A 20,261-nucleotide genomic window follows, 5' to 3' on the forward strand; every position below is an offset into this window, starting at 1 on the left:
CCACTGCAGCATTATTTACAATATCCAAAACATGGAAACAACCTAAATGTTCATCAGTGGAATAATGGTCACTTATCCATAAAAAGAATGAAATCTTGCCATTAGCAACATCATGGTTGGACCTTGAGGGCGTTATGCTAAATGAGATAAATCAGGTAGAAAAAGAGTAATACTGTGTGATCTCATTTATATGTGGAACCTAAAACAAAAATAAAAATATAAACTCATAAAAAATAATAAATCATTAAGACAAAATATAATGAAATAAACACTTGAGAAATATACAAGGTACTGATGGTAAAAACAAGGAAGAAACCATGAGGCATCCATGCTATAGAAAAGGGGCTGAAAGATGGTACACAAAAATGCCAACGCCTCCTCTAAGGGAAGTGATGTGGGGCTGAGGAGCGTAGGGAGTTGATAGAGGGGGCTTTTCTCGTTCGGTCTCTGTACTTCTGTATTATCTGAACCTTTTATAGTGAGTTTGTATTTTGCATTTGTAATTCAAATAAGTGATTTACCAAAGAATCTTGGCTACTGTTGTTAACGTTTATCATATGATATACTCTGATGATACTATTCTATTCCATTAAAAAAAATATTGGCCCTCTGAACCAGCACTTCACAAAAGAAGATATTCAAATAGCCAATAAACAAATGAAAATGTTCTCAACTTCATTAGTCATTAGAGAAATATAAATTTAAACCATAATGCGATGCCACTGTCTACCCAGTCAAATGGCTAAACTGAGAAAAACAATGCCAATTTTCAGCAAGGATATGGAGCAACTGGAACTCTCGTACATTATTTATGGGAGTATAAATTGACACAAGCTAAAAACAACTATTTAGCATTATCTACCAAAGCTCAGCATACATATACACTTTGACCCGGTAGTTGAGCTCCAAGATACATACCTAACAGAAATGTATAGACGGTCATGAAAATGACCAAAAATGGTCACAGAAGTAGATTGTATTTTCCAAAGATGGCTGTGACAACCTCACTTGTAGCATGTTTTCCTATAATATAGCCTAGAGATTCTTCCCTAGGAGAGATAGAATCGGTCTCCTCCCTTTGAACCCAGGCAGGCTTGTGACTCATTTGGAACAAGAAAATATTGTGTAAGCGATGCCATGTGACTTCCAAAGTTAAGTCAGTGGAGGGTAGAAGGACATGTCACCCCATAATATACCACTTTGACAGTATTCTTTGAGCCAAAGGCAATTGAGAAAAAAGCACATATCAGAAAAGCTCTCTGCCTTCCTCCTACTTGCCTAAATACAGGAGATAAATCTATGATGGTGTCTCCTGTCTCTCCTCTCTGCCAGGCAGAACAGAAGTTAATTACCAGAGATAACCGTAGACCTATCAGCCCAGCCCTTACCTCCCCATATATTATTTTACCACAATTTTCTGTCCTAAAAACTTGTGGTCCTTTTCTTTTGTCTTGTTACTTCTCTAAAAATTTTTGTTCTTTTGTTAAGATGCTCTAGAAGCCCATGTTCTAACTGCCCTTTGTGATACTCATCACTGAGAATTCCCATATATACTTTAATGCACATGTTAATAAACTTGTGTTTTTCTCTGTTAATCTGGTTTTTTGTCAGTCTAATTTACAGGGCTTAGGTTCAAATGAACCTAAGATGAGTAGAGGCAAAAGAGCTTTCCCTCCTTTACGTTAGAAAAAGCCCGCAGCTTCTTCTTTCTTCCGGGGGACACTCATGCTTGGCATTCTGAGCTACCATGTAAGAAGTCCAGCTGCCCTGAGGCCACCATGCTGTGAGGAAGCCAAGTGACCAGGAGAGTCCACATATAGGTGACCCAATGGGCAGTACTCAGTCTTAGAGTCCTCTTGGCCCAGGTGCCAGATGTGTGCTGATGCCACTGTCATCTCACTCTCAACCACTGAGTCTTTTCAGCCGAGGCCCCAGACCTCACTGCAGCAAACATAAACCATTCCCACAATGCCCTTTCCAAACTCCTGGCTCATAGCATCTATGAGCATGATAAAGTGGGCATTCTTTTTTTTGTGGGGGGAGCAGGGGGGAGGTAATTAGGTATTTTTGCTTTTGTTTTTTTTTTCAACTGTTGAACCCAGGACCTCGTGCATGCATATACTTTACCACTGAGACGTACCCACCCAACTAAATAATATGTTGCAGTTATCCATGTAATGGAATATTCTATGGCAGTGAGAACTAATTGATACACAAAACAACATGGATGAGTTTTACAAATACAATGCTGAACAAAAGAAGCCAAATACAAAAGAATACATACCATATGATTTTATTTTTATGAAATTCCAAAAGGACAAAACTTATATCTAGTGCTGGAAACCAGGGTAATGGTTAGCTCTGGAAGGAGGTAGTGACTGGGAGGGTGTGTAAGGAGGGTTTCTGAGATGCTAGCAATGTTCTGTTTCTTCGTGTCAGGCTGGCTGCACAGTTGTGGCTATTCTGTAAAAATCTGAGTTCAACTTTTGACGTATGCACTTTTCTGCTTTTAGGTTACATTTCAATAACATTTTTAAAGAAGCCAACAATGACCCAGAGATTGATTTCCCAACCCACAGATTGTAATTTACAGTTCTATGTGAATGGTACCTGATGGGGCTGTATAGGACAGTGGCTGGTGGTGATCTTGCCTCAGACAGCTGGATGGGTATCTCAGGTCAGCTGTTTGTGTAAAAGCATCCTTAACATAAAGCTTCCTGCATACTAGAACCAACTGCCGGCTGCCTCCAACTCAAAGGCTCTGGGGAAGACTATCCTTTCCCTTCAGATCAATTGGAATGTGCCAGTAAAAGGGCAGAAATATCTTAGTGTTTAAGATCATAGACTTTGGGTGGAGGGAGGGTATAGCTCAGTGGTAGAGTGAGGCATGAATGAGGTCCTGGGTTCAAGCTCCAGTAACTCCATTAAAAAAAAAAAAAGAAGAACATGGACTTGGGTATTTGATAGATGGGCTTTGAATGGTGTGCAGCAGGTTAACTTGACCTTTATAAAAACATTTCTTTAGCACTTACTCTGTGCTAGCATTTTACATGTACAATCTCATCTATTAAAAGAACAAACCTGTGAAGTAACTTAGTTACTAGGACTTTCCATTTATGAAGCTGAGGAAATTAAAAACTGGAGAAATTAGATAACCTGCTGGAGCTCCCAGTGTTTATAAATGTCTAAGGATGGAGCCTGACATATGACTGTATTTTTTTGAGTTGCCTGAATACATGGGCAAACTTCAGATTGGGACTGGGAGGTATGGCACTAGTCAGCCAGAAATGGAAAGAGAAGTTTACAGATGATGTTAAAGAGTCTTGACCAAGGGCAAAGTCAGGTTAGGAGTACGTAAATCCGGGGTTTGAGTTCCATCTCTCTTTGACTGATCTTCGGCTAAGCTGAATCATTTTAGTTTTTCTTTTTGTATGGTGGTCATGTTTGTTTTTCTTCTACAGATGACTGCTTTCAGAGAAATGATGGAGTTCTTCGTCTCTTTAGATCTTTGTATGATTAGCTTCTTGGTATCATTCAGGTCTCTGGTCAAATGCCACCTCCTCAGAAAGCCCTTTGCTAACTACCTTGTCTAAAATATCCTCCCTGTCACTCTCTCTTTATTTCTTCTTAGTTTTCTTTTTTTTTTTTTTTTCAATTTTTTATTTGTTTTTCATGGGGGTGCTGGGACCTGAACTCAGGACCTCACGCATGATAAGCACGCGCTCTGCCACTGAGTTGTATCGACCCCCTCCTTAGTTTTCTTCTAGGCAATTTTCAGTGCTGGCAACCATTTTATTTACTTGTTTATTGCCTGTCTCCTCCATTATAATGTGAGCTTCATGAGGGCAAAGATTTATCTGCTTTATTCGTCTAAATCCCCAGTGCCTAGAACAGTGCCTGGAAGGAATGTCCTAGATGATCAATTAGTACTAGGAAAGAGAGAAAGAGAGGAAGGCAGGAGGGAAGCAGGGAGGGAGGAAAGAAGGAGACTGGGATACAGACATTTGAGGACTTTGAATTGGCTTTTTGTGTTTAAGCCTGTATTGGTAATACTAGCTCCTATAAGAGATATCTTGCCCCACCCCCCAAATCTCAGTAGCTCATCACAAAAACCTTATTTCTCATTCACAAAATCATCTAATGCAGATGTTCCTGGTTAGGGGGTTTTCCTCCAAGTAGTGATTCGGGGATCCAGGCTCCTTCCACATGCAAAATGTGGCTCCCAAGATCGCCCTGGGAGCCATCTCCCTCCCTGTCAGCTGGGAGGGTTCAAGGGCATGGAGGACAACACAGAGGAGATTTAATGGGCCAGACCTGGAAGTGCTATGTATCACTTTTGACCACATGCCACTTGGCACAGCTAAGTGTAAGGGAGGTTTGGAAATACAGTCTAGGTGTGTGCCCAGGAGAACAGAACACATCTGGTGAACAGCTAAACAATCCCTGCCACTGTGGTTAAATGAGGTGGTCCCTGTTACACATCTATAAATAAAGAGTTCAGAGTAAAATCATTCATTACTGTATATTTGTGCTTTTAAAGTCTAGAAACCATTTGTTTCAGAGAATTTCCAAAGTCTCCCTCTATGATAAAACCATTCCCTTTCCTTGAGAGCTGCCTTTTATATTCTCCAGGGAGAGGAAAGAAGAGAAACCTGAACTTGATTTTTGCAAAAATTTCATTTGTATATAAATTGTTTCACAAGACTGTGACAAGTTTACATATAAACTATATTTTTGACTAGATTACAAAACCTGCCACAGTTGACCCCAAAGGCATGGATTTCCTAACAGGGTGGCTGTCAACACTGCAAAATGTATCTCTGAGGGTTTGAAATCTTACCACCTAGCAAGGAATAGATATTTCAAAATTTCTAAATTTTAAGTGAGGCCCAGTTAAAGCCTGGTGTTTCCACTCAGATTACCTTATCACAATTTTTTCCCCCTAATTTAATATTAGTCAAGACTATAAGCTCCAGAAGAATGAGTTTCTGTCCATTGTCAGAGAGGTAGCAAGGTGATAACAGGAAAAACTAACATTTACTGAGGCTTATTTGTCAGGACTGTGCTAGGCACTGTGCCCATGAACTTGACTTCCTTTATTTTTTTTTAACATTTTTTATTGATTTATAATCATTTTACAATGTTGTGTCAAATTCCAGTGTTCAGCAAAATTTTTCAGTCATTCATGGACATGTACACACTCATTGGAACTTGACTTCCTTTAATCCTTGTATCAACACACCAAGGAAGGCAGTGTGATCCCAGTTTAATCAGTGAGGACACTTTGTCCCTCATCTGTAGTTCAGACCAGCAAAGGACAAAGCTTGGATGTGAGCTGAAGTGTGTCTGGCACCAAAGCCCACACTCCTGACCAGAGTAGACTAGGAAAGAGAATGAAAGTGAAGAACTTGGGAAGTGGGCTAGAGACCAACACTGAGGAGTCTTGGAATTTGATTCCTCAGTCTTTTCTTTTCTAAGAAGTCCCTGCAGGTGATTCATGCCTTTGTCTGTTAGTTGCTAGCACTGTAGAAAGACTGAAGTTACATGTACGATTAGAGCTTCAGATCCTAGTACCAGCTCTCTGATGTTTCTGGCCACTTAATGAAATCACCTTGCAGGGAGTTTGTCCAAACCAGCTATCTGTGGGAGCAATCAAGTTCCAACCCCGATTTGACTGGGAAGATTTGGCTGCCCTGATCATACCTCTCTGGGAAAAATGAAACTGAAAGATTAAGGGAGCAATTTGAAGAATAAATTTGGCACCCAATTTAAGACTGGAAAATAATTTTCCGTCTTATTCAGGCACGGAAACTGCTTTAAGGACGGTAAAAGCCGGCAGGAGTGTCCAGCTGAAAGCCCTTTTCCCTCTTTGCCTCTGCCAGGGCTCAGGCCTGTGAAACAGATGAACTATTTGCTACCTCCCTGAGTTTGTACTCAGTTGTTTATAGCAGACCTAGAAATACGTACATCATCAAAGTAAAAAATTAAGCCAAATAGTAAGATTTCAGAGTGGGAGAAACAGTAGACTTTACAAGAATTAAACTAAAATTCCAGCCACATCTAGTAAGTCTTTGAAACATAAGGATTATATTTTGCAATATTAAATATATCATTTTTGGAAAACCCACTCCCTTAGAATCTTTTGGGGTTAACACTATTTTCAGATTTCTTTTTCACAGGCATTGCATGTAGTATAAAGGAGATAAAGGAAAAACTGTGCTAAAATGTATTTCCTCTAAATTGGTGCAGTCTCTGTGGAATATTGCTGAAGGATATATTATCAACATTTTTCAAAATTACAATACAAAATTATAAACCCTCTGACTCAGAAATTTTACATCCAGGAATTTACATTATAGACATACTTGTACTGATACATGTACATGGTTATTCTGCACCTTAGTTTATATAAAGGCAAAAGAATGGAAACAAGCCAAACATCAACAGAGGACTAACTGAATAAATCACAGTGCCTGTATATAGTGGAACAGTATGTAGCCATTGGAATGAATAAAGAAGCTAATATTTAATGTACTGATGTTTAATGATCTCCAGGATATATAGTTAAATGACAAAAGCCAGGTGTAGAACAGTGTGGGAAGTACAGACAAAAGGCAACTTGTATGGGCGGAGGGGTGGGGGAGATGTATATGATTTTGCTTTATATGCAGAAACTATCTCTAGAAGGACACAGAGAAACCTGTAATGTTGATTACTTCAAAGAGCTGAGTCGCTGGTAAGAAAGACTTTTCACTGTATGCTCTCTGTATCTTTTGAGTTCGGGACTATGTTAACAATTTAAAAGGATATATATTTATTTATTTATTGAAGTATAGTTGATTTACAATGTTGTGTTAGTTTCTGGTGTACAAGAAGGTGATTGGAGATGACTGTGTCTGTCCTTGCCTGACACCTTGATTGGTGCCTTGTGATGGATGGTGAAGCAGAGGGCTCAGTGGAGTTCTGACCCACAGACACTGTGAGATGATAGATGTATGCTGTTTTAAGTCACCGAATTTTAGGGTAATTTACTAGCAATAATTAGCTATAGATAACCAATAAATAAGATACATTTAAATAATAAATTAGTCATTGAAGTTAAAAAATTTAAAAGAAAAACAGGATAACCTAAGGAATACAGATACAAAGATCAAATACAAATATTAACAAATTAGAGAATTAAAAAGTGGTAGAACTAGTAAATCCAAGAACTGATCCTTTGAAAAGCAATAAACTACTAATTAACCTAAAAAATAAAAAAGAAAGCATAACACACAAAATAAGAAATGAGAAAGGAGAAATAAAGACGGATTTTTTTAAAATTAAGTGCTTGGTTCAACTACACGCATTTAAAAATCTTTAAAAGAAAATATTTCACATTTGATTCCCTTCTTTTTCCTATGAGGAAATGAGCTGATGTAAAATTGTGATTTAAATTTGGGCTCTTGTCTTTACTCTAACCATTCCCTGTAATTCAGGATAAAACTGGGAAAGTCTTACAGAGCAGTATTTTTCAACCTGCATGTCACAACATATTGTATGGGTCATGAAATCTGTGTAGTGGATTTGACTAGAATTTTTAAATGACATATAATAGAATATGAAAATATGAGGGCATTGTGCATAGTGGGGGTGTGTATTTCTTTCATAAAACTTGTACTTCAGTTGTATGTGTGTGTGTGCACATTAGCTGCTGTGTAAAATTTATTTCTCTTTGTTCACATCAAGAGTTTGAAAGCGACTAGTGCACAGGATTCAAGGAATATGGAAAGTAATTCTGTACATACAGAAGGCTCCTGAGAGCATCTGTAATTGTGAACCCTAACACTGAAACAGAAAGGTACAACTTTTCTCCATTAAAATGTATGTCACAACCTACAGGCTTCAAACTCTGACTCATTTTTTCCAGGGGTTAACTTCCCTCTCACTACCTGCTGCATAGCATCATTGATGATTTCCATCTGTTCTAATGATCCTGTATCCCATGGCAACTCTTCAAATTCTTCAGTTTTATCCATTTTAAGATGATGCTTGCCTGTTTTTCATATTGAGAATTTATTCATTTCTTGCTACATGGTGGATTCCTGATCTTTGACTATGTTATTTTTCCTTTAGTTTTAAGCTATAATTTTTTTTCCATATTGAATCTGCTTACCATATAGAAAGACAAAAAAAGAGTTGAAGATCAAGCCTTTTCACCAGTCCTCTGGGTTGCCCTTGCCTCCTACTTTAATTCCTTCTTTCTGCTCTTCTCTACTCTCTTCCAAAATACTGCATTGAGGAGGTATTTACACTCCTCTCTATCTCAGCCTTCACTCTGGGGGAAGCCAGCTGCTGGTCTAAGTAGCCCTATGGAGAAGCCTGCATGGCCAGAAATGGGTGACTCTAACAGTCGACAAAGACCAGAGGCCTGACAACAGCCACATGAGTGAGCTTGGAAGTGGATCCTCACCTGGTTGAGCCTTGAGATGACAATGCTCCTGGCTGACAACGTAATTGCTTCCTTGTAAGAGATCCTGAGCCAAAAGACCCAGCAACACCATATCCAAGTTCCTGTCCCAGAGAAACTGAGATGTTTGTTGTTTTAAGTTGCTGTGAATTAGGGTAATTTGTTACACAGCAAAGATAACTAACACAGGGGCAAGTTATCCATTATTTGAGCTTTGGTTGAAGGCATGGCTTAGCCTCCATCATGGGTGTTGAAAGGAGCCAGATATGATCTGTCCTCAATTCCTCATGAGTGTGGGCACATGTGGTCATATGTGGGCACAGCCTATCCAGAAACGGCCTGGGGTCTAGTGACTTAAAGATGTAGGGATAGTTGAGAAATGATTCTTCACAGTGGCTGCCCTGAGTGTCCTACAGCAGAGGTACCAATGACAGCTTCTTGGCTAGACTGTTTCTGCAAGGAAAATTGAGGACCAGAGACTAAGATTTCCATCTATAAAAGGGAGATAATAACAAGTCCTATAATTCAGGGTTGTTGTGAGAATTACTTGGATTCAAATACTGAAAGTAATTAGGCTAGCACCTGGCATACAGTAAGTGCTTTTTTTAGTGTTGACTTTTATTGTAGAAAGGTTATCTAAAATGGGGAGATGTTGATACTGAAGACAGATTCAATAGATGAGTTCTGAGTAGCAACACGGAGTCCTCCTTCACCACCACCAAGTCACTCAGTCTCCCACAAATAGGCGAGACTTCAGGTGCCCAGTGTAGTTAGCGTCTTCAGGGTTGAGCTGCTGACACAACCTCATGCTGAGAAGTGGGTTCAGGGCATCCCCAGGTTTTCCCTGTGGGCTATCCCAAGTAGTGAACACTTCCTGAGGGCTGACTGTGTAACTGGCACTAGTCTACCAGCTTTTACGCATTAGCTCATTCCAGGAAACTTAGGGGGCACGGAGAGATCAAGTAACTTACCCAAGGTCACACAACTAGTGAGTAGCAGAGCTTTGGTTCTGGGCACTCTGGCTCCAGGTTGTTCTCCTCAACACTGTTTCCCTGCCTTTCAGGTGAAGAGGTTCAGTCCTACCAACCTCAGTGGGGGCTCAACTCAAGAACCCAGTAACTACCTCATATGCTGGTCACTGTCATATGCTGATTAACCCCTAGTCACATCAATGTCCTAACGTCCAGAACCTGTGACTCTTACCTCATATGGCAAAAGGGACTTTGCCACTCTGCCTTCCGAGTGAGACAGACCACACTCCGTCTATGGAGTGTGTGTCTACTGAGCACCCAATTCCCCACCTCGTGACCTTTCTCTTGCCTTCTGAAACCTCCTGCATTCTGTCTATGCAGGATGTATCTCTCTGGATAAATCTACAGTTACTCAACTGTGGCTCACTCTTGAATTCTTTCCTGCACAAAGCCAAGGACCCACACTTGGCGGGTACATCCCAGGGACTCAACTGAGACCTGGGACATGACCATCCTCTTGCCCCACATTCATTTTCCTGTATCACCTTCAACAATAGCACCTACCATACAGTAATGTTTACATGTTATCTCCAACCGCTCCATGGGAATAGGACTGCCCGCTTTATACATCTTGGAGTTGTTAGCACCTTACAAAAATCTCCAGCATGCAGTAAGTCTTCATAACTATTTTCTGAATTAAGGAGTGTGAGTGGATGTGCTACCAAGTAACCACAGGAGTGAAGAGAAAGTCATTCATGAGGACTAGGGGTGCCTTTTGGAGAATGTTGAAACGTCAGACACACTTCATAGAAGGACCAAGGCTTCACAGAGCTTCTACATGCTGGCAAACTGGAGCCAGGGTTTTGGAGACGAAGGTGAGCTTTGAAGGCGGGGAGGAGACTGAAGGAAGAAAGCTTACCCGGGTGAGGCAGAGCTTCAGGCAGGAAAGTTTTAAGAAAGCAAAGGCTTTTAAAGCCACCTTGGTGAGGTCCAGGGGCCTTAATTATTAAGGTGTCAGAAAACTATTGAAAGGCTTCCTAGATGTATTGGACAGGTCATTACAGAAGGTAGAACATCACTGTCTAGAGACGTCTTAAAAGAGCCACTTCTAAACATACCACCTCTGCCTGCGTAAATACCTATCCTTGAAGGAAGGAAAGAACTGGAATGGGTCTTCCTTTATTTGACCTAGGCTGCTTTAAAATGGCTGAGACTGCCCTGAGGAGGAAGACGGATACACAGTGCCAGGGGAGGAGGGCTGGCCAGGGCTACACGGTAGTTGACGCCCCAGGAAACCGACATACTGGAGGCGTCCCTCAATCTCTAATGAACTCCATGATTCTGTGCTCTGATAGGCCCTCTTACATCATGAAGCAAAGAAAGCATCTTCATTGTGTGTCTAAAGCTAGTTTACTCCCTGGGGCTGGTTCTTTGATTGCTGTGCTTCTGAATATTTGCATAAGAATGAGACACAATGGCTCAATGATTACGCAAACCCCAGGTGGGCTGATTTCTGGATGGACTTGGAGGAGAATTGACCTTTAACTCTTCTGGGAATCTCTGGAACAAGCTAAAGGACTACAGAACTTATTCCGAAGATGGGCTGGGTCGAGATTGACACAGGTTTTTCTTTTAATTGTTTTTAGGCCAAGGAGATAAGGGAGGATGAAATTTCTCTTTGGCTCCAGCATCCCCTCTCCCCTTCACTGTGACCCTGCACATGGCCACTTTACTCCACACCCGCTACGTGCTCCCACTCAAAGGTCAGCCCCCTTCCTCCAGTTGCCACCAAACATAGATTTTTCCAAATGTAGACTTTTCCAAGGGGCCAGAGTTTTTTGCTTGCTCCTGGTCTATGTTTATATCCTGATCCCAGCTCTCTTCCCTGCATCTATATCGTAAAGTCTTCACCAACCCCATGAGTGTCACCTCACATGACATTTCTTCAAGCACGTTGTGTTGTCACCAAGGTCACTGCAGTGGGTGTGTTAGAGCAGGCAGATAGTTAGATATGAGCAGAGAAAGGAGGACATAGGTCAAATGGCAGGAATTGGGCAGAAAGGAGGGGCACAGGCCAAATGCAGGGAACCACACAGCATGTAAGCACCAGGGGTCCCTGGGCAAAGAAAGAAAAGCAGGAAACTTGGGGCTGATAAGGGATCACACCTTTTGGGTGGCCTGGAAACAAAGAAAGGTGAGAAAAGGCAGGAATTTCCAGTGTCCGAATGTAACCTTTTGCTCATTATACCCTCATTTCAATAAAATTAACCTTGCAGATCAGAAGTACCCAGCATACACCGACGCCATGACACTTCCAATCCAGACTAAGTAAGGAAAAAAATCCCTCTTTCCTTTGGGAAGGTGGAGTTGGGATGATAATCAGGGAATATGACCCCAAACCCTTTCCTCCTCAATGAATATTCCGCCCATTCATTTTTACACCCTATGTAGCTAACTCGCCAAAGAAATACAGGGCAGCCGCTCACCTGAGCCTGCCCACTGTCCCCTTGAGAGTGTACTGTCCATCTTTTAATAAATCCTTACCTTACTTTTTTTAACCTCTAAGTCTTGTCTCTGAATTCTTTCTGGGACGGGACAAGAACCTGGAACACCGGTTGCATCCACCAGCAACAGGTGCTATGAGTGAGGTTGTGAATTTTTAGTCTAAAAATGAACCCCTTCCATGATGGAGAAATAAAGAATGCTTAAAGGTAGTTGCAAGGGGAACTGGGGACCGTACACATCTCTCCTGAATTGGGCCTCATGTAAAAATGATTGCCCATCACTAATCCATGCTGGCTGCACTGCCTTCTCAAGGTCTCTATGTACTCAAGACTGTGACACTGAAGGAGGATTAATAAAATGGCCACACTTAGGCTAACAGATTGCTTATTCTTTAATTTTTGCTTTAGTTTTTTTTGAGGGGGGGAGGTAATTAGGTTTATTTACTTATTTCAGCTGAGGTACTTGGGACTGAACCCAGGACCTCCTGCATGCTAAGCACACACTCTACCACTCAGCTGTAGCTTCCCCCAGATTGCTTATTCTTATGCTTGCCCTTAGAACGGTCAACAAACCTGACCAACAGGTTGCTACCCACAGCTCAGGCCCACTGTTTAAACTAAAGCTATTGATCTTACTGTTTCTACTTTATTCCAGTAATTGAAAGTAATAATCATGCTTGGTCTTTGAGTCATTCTCCAAGGAGAAGGTCACAGGACTGTAACCTTACAAAATAACCTGAATTACCAAGAAGACCACACCTTGGGTGTTCTTGTAAGATAAAGAGATGCAAACAGTGACAACCACTAGCCTTTACAGAACTGGTCGCTTGGAGGCATCATGATGCCGCTCTAAGTCTTCTGATGAGAAAACGATTCTGTTGATTGTTATTGAAGACTTAGTGTTTGAGCTATGGTTATATGACCACCCTAACCCCCTCCCCAAGGTGGGTTCACAGTTTTGAAGGCACTAGCCTGCTGTGAGTCCCCTTTGCCCAGCAAAGCAAAAAAATTGCCTTTTTCCTTCTAAGCTCCAAGACCTTGTCTCTGGGTTATTCGACTCATCAAGGACAGGGGCCAACAAGACCTTTGAGGCTTGAAGCTCTGTCACATTTCTTCCTGGAGTGGCCACACAGCTGACATTCAGTAAACATGTTTGTCTATTTAGGAGAGAAGCTGCCTGTGTTCTGTGGGCAGACATCATCGCATTCCTGCCTTTTTGCATGAATCTTAGACTCATGCCTCATCCCTGCAAAACCAAACCAGTGTCCCCATAATATTCCCATTTTCTCTCACTTGCCCTTGACCGCGGCCTTGGCTACTGTTTTTCCTCTTTCTCCGAAAAGAGAGTGACTTGGTCCACTTCTCCTACTCCCCAACATTGTAAAATCCCCAGCACTGTAAAAGCAGTTTCCTTTACTCACAGAAACTGTCCCGGCTGCATTCAGCAGGGGCCTTTTCGTTGAGAAACCAGCTGGGCCCCGTTTCGTCCCTTCGCATGCGCGGCGGCTGGTTCTGTCGCCTTGTCATGCTTCCATCCTGGCCTCCCCAACAACACACTGTGCCTCCAGGTCCCCAAGGACCCTGAGGCCACTTCTCCCCTTCCCCATATCAGAGCCTCCTTTTAGCCCCCAAACACGAGTGCTGCTGAGGTTCTAACACTGCTCTCCCCCCACCTCCCTCCCGTCTAGAACCTGCTCCTAAACGGGCTCCACCTGCACCGGCAGCACTGGCCTCACTGAGAGCCTGTTAGAAACGCGGACCCTTAGATCCCACCCTGCCCTTCCTGCATCAGAATCTGCATTTTTATTAAGATCCCCAAGTGACTCATCTGCACGTTAAAGTTGAAGAGGTGCTGGTCTACAGCAGCACCATCCAACAGGGATACAGTGTGGCCCACACGTGTAATTTGAAATTTCTAGTAGCCACGTTAAAAACATGACAAGAAACAAGTGAAATTCATTGTCATCATATTGTTCCTTTAACGCAATGTAAATCCAGACTCTTATAATTTCAGCGTGTAACGCATATGAAAATTCCTGGAATAGTTTACGCTCCTTTTTTCGTAGTGAGTTTTTGAAATTCAGTGTATATCTTACCCTTCCAGCACACTTCACCACAGCCTCATTTCAAGTGTTCAGCAGCCACGCAGCTAGCGCTACAGTATTAGACAACATAGCTCTGGAGTTTGGCACAGAGATTAAGGTTCAAATGAACAAAATCTGTGTTTGAACCTCACTTCAGCACAGATCAGCTTTGTGATCTTGAGCAAATTACTCTTCTCTGGATTCCTTTCCACATGATGTGAACAGAGTAAGAGCAACCAATTCACAGGGTTGATGCAGATTAGAGACAGTGTCTGTAAAAGTATACAGTTAGCCCTTTATAAATGGTGACTATTAATACTCTCCTGTATTTTCCGGGCTTTATCTAATTATATGCAAAATTTGCCTTCTTAATAAGCAACCCATTAACTACCATTATTATTATTTGTAGAAAATTTTCTTACAACTTAATAGTTATTAAAAGACTGTTTTAGTGCTTCTCCACATGGTTTTTAGCAATTGATTCAGATATAAACAGTTTAAATCCTTGCTTCCACAGTTAGATGATGGCATACACTCTGGAGCCAGGTTGCCTGGCTTCACGTCCAAGCTCTGTCACTTACCAGCGGTGCCTCAGTGTCCTCATTCAAAATAGGGCTAAGAACAGCCTCTATGGAGTTGTAAAGATTAAAGGAATGACTACATAGAAATTCCTCACACCAGTACCCGACCCATACTAGGCATTACTCAGGTAATAATAATGAACAAATCAATGATAACAAGTATCAAAAGTTTGGGGATATTGGAAATGCCTGTGTTAAAAGTGTTAAACAGAACACAGACTGGTTCTTACAGTATGATCACAACTATATTAAAATCAAACTTGTAGAATTATGGCTAGGAGTAAGATGCCAAATGTTAATTTTGATTTTGTTTGGGAGAGAATTTTGAGTGATTTTCTTTTCCTTTTTGCTTTCCTAACTATGTATTAATTTTGTAATGAGGGAAACCAAATTAACTTTATTTTTAAAATTGCTCACTGGTTGAGAGCATGGGGTGTGGAATAATGCTCCCTGGTCCCCCTGAGAGCACTGTGGTAAGTGAAATAAGTCAGACAGAGAAGGACAAATACTGGATGGTCTCACTTACCTGTGGAATCTGAAAAAAAGCCAAACTCCTAGAAATAGAGACTAGAATGGGGATTTCCAGAGGCTGTGTGGGTAGAGGAAATGGGGAGTTGTTGGTCAAAGGATACAAACTTCCATTTACAAGATGAGCAAGTTCTGGGGATCTATTATATAACACGGTGACTATAATGAACAGTGTATTATATACTTGAAGGTTGCTAAAAGAGTAGGTTTTAAATGTTCTCATCAAACACACACAATCTGTAGTTATGTGAGGTGATGGATGTGTTAGCTCACTTTATTGTGGTAATCATTGCACATTATATATGTGTATCAAATCATCATATTGCACACTTAAACTTGCACAATGTTGTATCTCAGTAAAGCTGGAAAATGAAATAAGAAATGAGGAAGAAAAGATTCACTTCACAGATTACAGAGAAGCAAATTTTAATTTTATTTTAATTAAATCAAATATTAAAACAAAACCCCAAATTCCCTGGGCTCTATTCTGGCTATGCTGTTCACTAGCTGATGGCCTTGGAGAAGTTGATTAACTCCTCTGTGCCTTGATTTCCTCACCTACAAAATGAAAATAATAATTTTACTTAACTCACAAGAGTTGTCATGAGAATTAAATTATATAATACTTGTAAAGTCTTAGGAAAATGCCTGGCACATAGAATGCTAGTGATAATGAAGACGAAATAGGGGAAGGAGGAGGAGGGGGACGAGAAGAAGGCCTGTGTTAGTTATGTGTGCCTCCCCTTGGTTTGAATCCTGATTAGCTGTTGGAGTTAGGGCGTGTTTCTCAAGTTCTCTGAGTCTTAGCTTCCTTGTCTGTAAATGAAATAACACAGACAATATGCATGGGTCAGAAAGGTTGATACTGGGAATAAATAAGATCATTCATGTATAGTGCCTGGACCACAGTAAGCGCAATAATATTAAGTATTTCTTAAAAATTAAAACAAATTGGAATAACAATGTCTATTTCATAGGTTGCTGTGAAGATGAAATGCACTTGGAAAACTTAAGTACCATAAAAATGAGGCACTGGTTAAAAATGTCAACTCATTTCCACTAGATGGCAGCGGACGTCACCAAGTACAGTTGAGCCTAATTAAACACAGAGCTGAGGAAGAACACTAATACAAGACAGTTTTCCTGCAATTTCTTACTTCTGTGATTATACGGGAATGTGGTTGGAGGGTATATATTATTTCAAAGGCGTGATCTACCTTCTTAAGCTTAGGAATATTTTTGTTTGATGTAGATTGTGAAAAAGGATTGTTTTTATTAGAGAGTCTGTTCTAGAGCCACATTCATCTTCTCCCTCAGTTCCGTCTTCAACTCTGGACATCCCCACATACACCTATGCTCTGGCCTAGCCCCTTGTTACTCAAGTGTGTAGTCCACGGACCACCAGCAGCAGCCTCACCTGGGAACTTGTAGAAATGCAGAATCTTGGCCTTGCCCTAGACTTACTGAATTTCAGTGATTCACAAGTATATCAAAGTCTGAGAAACACAGCTTTAGCCACAATGAACCTCTTAGAATTCTCTGAAGGAGTCATGAAAACTTTGCACCTGCTGTTCTTCCCAAACCAGAAACAACCCCTTCCCCATCTAACAGGCAAACTGGTCTTTTATTTACTCTTCCTATTTAACTTATTAGAGAGGCAAACAGCAGGTTGCTAAATTCAGTTCAAGGAGGATAGAGGAAACTTGTAAAAAGTCTATAGAAAAAAGAATTTCAGATTAAGCTTAAAATTAAATACAATGCTCTTTTAAATCCACAGATCAATAAAACAATAACCTTTGGAATAATATTTTCTACCTGACAAAGACATTTGCAACTTATCACCTACAAGTTAAGATCCAACTATACAGAATCTAAGCCCTATCAGTAATAAATAATAAGCCAAATAAGATAACATCCTCTAGCAAACAACTATATATAAATTAAACAAGTCCTACTGTACAGCACAGGAACTATTTTCAACATCCTATAATAAACTATAATGGAAAATAATATTAAAAATTATATATATATAAATTATATATATATATGTAAAACTGAATCACTTTGCTGTATACCAGAAACTAACGCAGCACTGTAAATCAACTATACTTCAATTAAAAAAGAGAAACAAAGATGACATCCTCTCAAATCTGATGACCCCCTTGCAGGCTTCTTAGACAATCCTCTAGTTTGGCTTTGCAGAAGCACATAGTGATATTTTGCTTTATTTCCAAGTTTTGGAGATTTTATTTAAAAGTTTAAATTTGATGACAAGAGGCAATAGAAATACACGTGGCAACTTAGAAACTTGATAGAGTAGGATTTCCATTATGTTAGTGTCAGTGGAGGAAGTGAGTATCTACACCACAGAGCTGAATGGAAAGGAAAACAAGATTGAATTAGGCTTGGGTTTTATATCTTCCGGACCTTTTTAGCCCCACTACACTAACTATAAAATGGAGATAACATTTATTTCATTTGGCAATTAATCTCCAATATTTTGGTCCTGGAGTCCAAGACCAAATTTTCATACTCTTAAAAATTATTGAAGATCCTAAAGATTGTCTTCTGCTTGTCTATCAATGTTTAATAATATTTGAAATTAAAACTAAGAAATTTAGAAAATATTACCTCATTTAAAGTAATAATAATAAAACTCATTACTTTTTAACATTATGGTAACAAGTAACGAATTTTATTATTATCATTATTAGTATTATTTATAACAAAATTTTTGTGAAAAATACTATATTTTCCAAAACCCCACAAAAGTTTGGTTTTGATTCAGAGGCCCCAGTTAAAGTTTTCCACGGTGTCTTTGGTGCTTCTGTAACTTTCATTTAGGTTAGATTTAATGACATGCTGGTCCAAAATGGGCCTAGGGGTGACAGTATATATTTTTGGTTTTTGTATGGCCTGATTAACTATACCAATTAAATTTTTAAAAATTCTCTATCCATAGGTTCTTTTTTATTTAAAAAATTATTTATTTGCTCATTTATTTATGTATTAATCTACAATATTATGTTAGTTTCAGGTGTACAACATAGTGATTCCATATTTGTATAGATTATACTGCATTTAAAGTTATTATAAAACATTAGCTATATTCCCTTTGCTGTACAATATATCCTTGTATCTTATTTATTTTATATGTAGTAGTTTGTACCTCTTAATCCTCTTATCTTGCCCTCTCCCCATTCCTCCTCCACTGTAACCGCTAATTTGTTCTCTATATCTGAGTCTGTTTCTGTTTTGTTTTATTTATTCATTAGTTTTATTTTTTAGATTTTTTGGTTTTTAAAAAATTTTTTATTGAAGTGTAGTTGATTGGATTTTTAGTTTTTTGATGAACCCCCATACTATTTTCTGTATGGCTGCACTAGTTTACATTTCCACTAGTAGTGTACAAATGTTCCCTTTTCTCCACATGATCGCCAACGTTTGTTATTTGTGGACTTTTTGAAGATAGCCATTCTAACAAGTGTGAGGTGATATCTCATTGTGGTTTTGATTTGCATTTCCCTGATGATTAGCGATGCTGAGTAGCTTTGTTGGCCAACAGAATCTAAGCCTGATCAGTAAGAAATAATAAGCCTGTTGGCCACGTGTGTCTTTAGAAAAATGTCTCTTTAGGTCTTCTGCCCATTTTTGAATTGGAATGCTTATTTTTTTGATATTGAGTTGTATGAGCTGTTTATATTTTTGGTACTAACCTCTTATCGGACGTAGGATCTATTGGTCTTGTATAATCAATTAGGAGTAGCATTGATTGTGATTAATTATTTGAACAGTTTTTTGTTGGGCTATTTATCACAGTAATATTACTAGAATGTAAGCTCTTTGAGGGCAGGGATTTTTAGTATGTTTTGTTCACTGCTAAATATGGTTTTATGGACCGTGCACTTATAGCATTTTGTAAATATTTGTGAAATGGATGAATGGATAAAATAAATGCAACATTTTTAGGATCATATCTTCTGGGTAGTGGGGATAGTTTCATTCAAAGATGTTTATCTCAAAAATTTTTTTTCCTATAATTTCCAAATTGTGAAACCACAGAGTCTACAAAAAAAAAAAGCTCTAAAAACAACTTTGTGTGAAGAATGATAAATACCTGAGAATTCTCTCCAAAGAAGTACAATTTAAATTTATTGATGATTAGTTTTTTAAAAATTCTGAGAACCAGGTGTGTAGTGAGTTAGCAAAAATATTTTTTGATAAATTCTCAGTTTTGATCACTGTGTCTCTGTTTTCTCCCTCCTTCGTAGGCTGCTTCTCCACGTCTGTCAAAGTTCTGCACATAGTAGTGCCCCAGGGGTCTGATCTTGGACCTCTGTCATACTCTCCCCCTGGGCATTGGGGTCCATGGGTTTTAATACCTTTGATATGCTGATGACTTCTGCATTTACATCTCCAGCTCCAAATTTGTCATTTCAACTACTTTGTCTACACGTCCCCTTGGATGTCTAATGTGCCTCCTCTGCAAACGTTCTTTATCACAGAAGTGGCATCAACACACATCCAGCTGTTCAGGATAAAAATCTCAGGAAGCATCCTTGGTTCTTCTCATCACTCCAATTGGTTCCACCTCCAAAATAAATCCTGAATCTGACCACTTCTCGCCAGTCCCCTGCTACACACTAATTTAAGGCACCATCTGCTCTTGCCTGGATTACTGCAAAAGCCACCTAATTTGTCTCCCTGCCTCCACTCTTACCTATCTCTTGTCCATTCTTCATCCAATGTCTTAAAATGTAAGTCAGGTCAGGGGCAGTCCATTACTTAAAGTCCTCCACTGGCTTCCCACTGCAACCAGAACAAATCCAAAGCCCTTATCATGACCTACATCATCATGCACGCTCTTGGCCTTGTGATTCCATCGCCCTCACCTTTCCCCCTCCTTCACCTAGAGCTTCAGCTGAACACACTGAACTGGCTCCTGCCTCCAGATCTCTGCCCTTGCTTTTCTGTGAGCCTGAAATGGTTGTCACCAAGGTCTTCACCAGGCTTCCCTCTCATCCTTCAGCTTTCAGCTCAAATGTCACCTCTGAAGGGCCTTTTCTGATCTTCCAATGGAAGTCTTTCCCTGCCCCCACCACTCTCTAGCACTTAATTTTAGGAAGTATTGTATTCACTTGTTT

Source organism: Vicugna pacos, chromosome 2, assembly GCF_048564905.1.
Source record: "Vicugna pacos chromosome 2, VicPac4, whole genome shotgun sequence".
In the NCBI taxonomy this organism is placed as follows: domain Eukaryota; kingdom Metazoa; phylum Chordata; class Mammalia; order Artiodactyla; family Camelidae; genus Vicugna; species Vicugna pacos.